General features: G+C 41.7%; 1 protein-coding gene across 2 annotated transcripts in view; it reads left to right on the top strand.

Moving 5' to 3' along the window:
- The first annotated feature begins 1,191 nt into the window (after window positions 1-1,191).
- The window catches only part of LOC107695421 (cysteine/serine-rich nuclear protein 1-like), a 14,329-nt gene continuing 12,291 nt past the window's right edge, over window positions 1,192-3,229 (top strand). Inside the window, exon 1 of one of the 2 annotated variants that reach the window (XM_016495320.1) lies at window positions 1,192-1,432. The gene's annotated coding sequence lies outside the window, so the exon portion shown is untranslated. Of the gene's footprint in view, window positions 1,433-1,734; window positions 2,275-3,229 lie in introns of those variants that run through there. The other variant, XM_016495322.1, reaches the window with a different exon arrangement.

The raw sequence follows: 3,229 nt of genomic DNA, 5'->3' as shown, positions 1-3,229 counted from the left end.
TCAGACCGATGAGCTTTGTAAAAATCGACGCGTTTCAGAAAGGCGGGGCATAGAGGAGAAACAATAATGTACAGTATGTGGAAAATAATGTTTTTTTGAACCTTAAACCGCATAAACACATTTCATTACACCAAATACACAAAATAATGTTCTTAGCATCATATGACCCCTTTAATAGACATTATTGATCCCAAACTTTTGTATTATACTGTAAAAAAAAAAGAAAAAGTTTGAACCTAAAATGTACATCATTTAGTCACGGGTCAAATTAAATACAAATAGCACATTTAAGTTAAAAGTTACACACTTTTTTGTGTGCACGCTGTACAGGTCTGATATAAAGAATATTTTTGCTCAGGTGGCTGAAATGTCCGCCCAATAGAGAAAAGTTTTGCTCATCAAGAAAAGAAAATAGAGGGAACATTGCAGAGGACTGAAGCCCTCTATAATGAGGTCTGTGATCCTGTGTTCGATTAATACACTGTACACAAACACTAGCTGTATTTTAATGGCTCCACCCAAAGGTTTTACACCTGTGTTGATACTGGCAGCACTCCCTGTTTCTCTAGAAATTGAAAGTTTGCTCCTCCTGAACACGTCTGTGCTGCACACCATTCTATGATAAATTCTGCATTAGTGGAATTCTGTGTCATGCAGGCGTGTGTAGTTAATGATGACACAGCTGTAACACTGCAGAGATGCTTTAGATAGGAGGGGACGTAATGTTCAGTCATACCTGAAATCACTGTGATTCACCTTGAACTCGCCTTCAGCCCCAGTCTAACTTTTTTAATAAATGCATAAAATGTAATCAGATTACTTATTCAGTATGTCTGAGAGTTTACGTGTCAATACAGCACGTCTGCAACAATCTGACCAATAAATTAGGCAATGGTTTTACAAGTTTTACTACTGAATGATGCAAAAGTATAACAGGATTTACTACTAAATGATGCAAAAGATTTATGACTCATTAATTCAGTGGAGGTTGAGGTACTATGATTGCTACAGTATTTACAGGAAATATGGTTACAGTAAAAAAAAAATTCAGGGTCATGAAACATTTACTATTTCCCATAACCCGCGGTTTTTGTGTTCCGGTCCTTTCTCAATCATGTTACTATAGTGATTTTCTGTCAGGATGCGAGCGCGCCAGGAGTGTCGCTCCGCGCGGAAGGCAGGAAGCGGCGCGTGGGCAGTGTCACCGCCTGCGTCACACGCCAGGAGGGAGTCTTCCACTGACGAAAATACTGCGCTCCTCAGCCGTCTGCTTCAGACGAGAGGAACAGCTTCAGCTGCTGCTTCTTCAGTACGCCGAGCGCACAATAGCGTGATCTCTATACGGATAAACGCGCCATCGTATCACTTGGATTATTACCGCTTCTTCTTTTTCTCTGTTGTGATATACTAATGCTGATCGGACACATTATTGGTGAGTAGCGGAGGTCCGCGCTGTTTAACGCTGCACTTGTAATGTGTCTAATAGGCAAACCTCGGTGCTGGAGTCCAGCCAGATAGTTTCAGTGTTCTTTTGTCGGCCAGTGTAAACAGATAAAATGTGTTGTGTAACTATTTCAAATAGCGAAGGTAAAGCGAATGATACTGGTGTAAGCTGCTGTGACCTAGAAAAAAAAAACCTAACTAAAGTTTACATTATTTACCATTATTGCCGTTTTAATGTATACACTCGTGTATACATTTTGTTTCACTAATAAACTCTTAAACGATTTATTATTTTAACACAGATGCTTAAGTGTATAGTGTATTGTTCGGAGTAAATATAAGCGTCTTCTCTGTCAAACAGTCGCTGGGTTTGATTAAAAGATCATTCTCATCAGCCGCTGTTGGCGGTTCTGATCGGATCCATTGGCAGGATTCCAGCATAGTGGACCCTATGTGTGTGTATCCGATAAGCCGTAATTGCTGGTTTGGATGTGTATGTGTCGAGTGCATTCCTCGTTCACGTTCATAGTGCTGGTGTGTCTTCTGAAGCGCGAGCGACTCCTTAAGGTGCCAGACCGCACATTTCAATAGTGTGCCTGCAGATCTGCGCTCAGCCTCACAAGCGCTTCTAGTCCTCGGTGACGTCACCGCGGGTGCCTGCGAGGCTGAATGCGGGGCTGAGGCTCATCACGAGAGGCGACTTAACAATTGACACTTTGTGCACGGCGTGATTTGGAATATGTGAAAATGTAACCTGATGTGCTCATCCACACTCGTTTGTTAATTGCTGTTGAGTTCGTTAAATACATATTCACTGGATTCTTTTGTGAGGTAATTCCCAGTCCCTGCCTGTAAGCAGATTGAAATGGAATGTTTGAGAGTGGAAGTTATTGCGTTCACTTATGAGCTTGTATGTAAACTTTAGTTCAAGCGTCTCGGTATATTGTCAAAATACCAGCTCGCAGCGCTTGTTATTATGATCTTCTTCGCGTACTCGTGTACGTTTTGAAAGTTTATGTTGTGGTTTATGTCCATAGACTGCTTCCATGTGAGCGAGCGGCGATTCGTGTCTCTCGCGCGAGTCGAGCGACCTCACTTGGATTGTTTGTGGGAATAATTCATATTGCCTGTCGAATTTTGTTTACTTACTCCACCTACATGCTCAACCTTAGTAAGTCTTTTATTGTGTTTCATGTCTTTTAAAATGTGTTTGTCTCTCACTGGTCACAAGTGGCCGTGTTTTCTATAAAACGACAGTGTTGTTTTGAATTGGAGTGCACGTTAAACTTATCAAATATAGGACCCATAAAAGATAAACATTATTTTGTTTACGTAGTTGTGGGTTAATGAGGTATGAATTTGCACGTGTGTCATGGTCATTGAAATCAGCCCTTACTAGTGAATCAGTCAACTGGTTTAAGTGACATGTCTGGGTAGTTTCCTTCCCTCTTTTCTTAAGAGTCTTCACATGTCTCATTTAAACCAGCCATACCTTTTAAATGAGATGATGTCAACATCATTAGTGTACATCACAACCTCATCTTTTTGTTAAGCTCCCACCCTCAGACTGAGTGTTCCTATTTGGGATAGTTCAGTGTGTGGTATTTGTGCAGTTGTATTGGGGGAGGTGGAGGTCCTGATGTCTCTAAAACAGAGAAGCAGAAGGATCCCATCTGTTTTGTCACTCTAGCATTCCTCCCAGCTTGTGAGTGCCCCAGACATGAGCTGCTGACCCCTGAGCGCCCCCACCATAGACACACACACACACACACACACACTCACTCAC

This window comes from Sinocyclocheilus anshuiensis, unplaced genomic scaffold, assembly GCF_001515605.1.
Source record: "Sinocyclocheilus anshuiensis isolate Anshui unplaced genomic scaffold, SAMN03320099.WGS_v1.1 scaffold110, whole genome shotgun sequence".
Classification (NCBI taxonomy): Eukaryota; Metazoa; Chordata; class Actinopteri; order Cypriniformes; family Cyprinidae; genus Sinocyclocheilus; species Sinocyclocheilus anshuiensis.
Note: the sequence above shows the minus strand (reverse complement) of the source record. Positions and strands in the feature narration are given on the sequence as shown.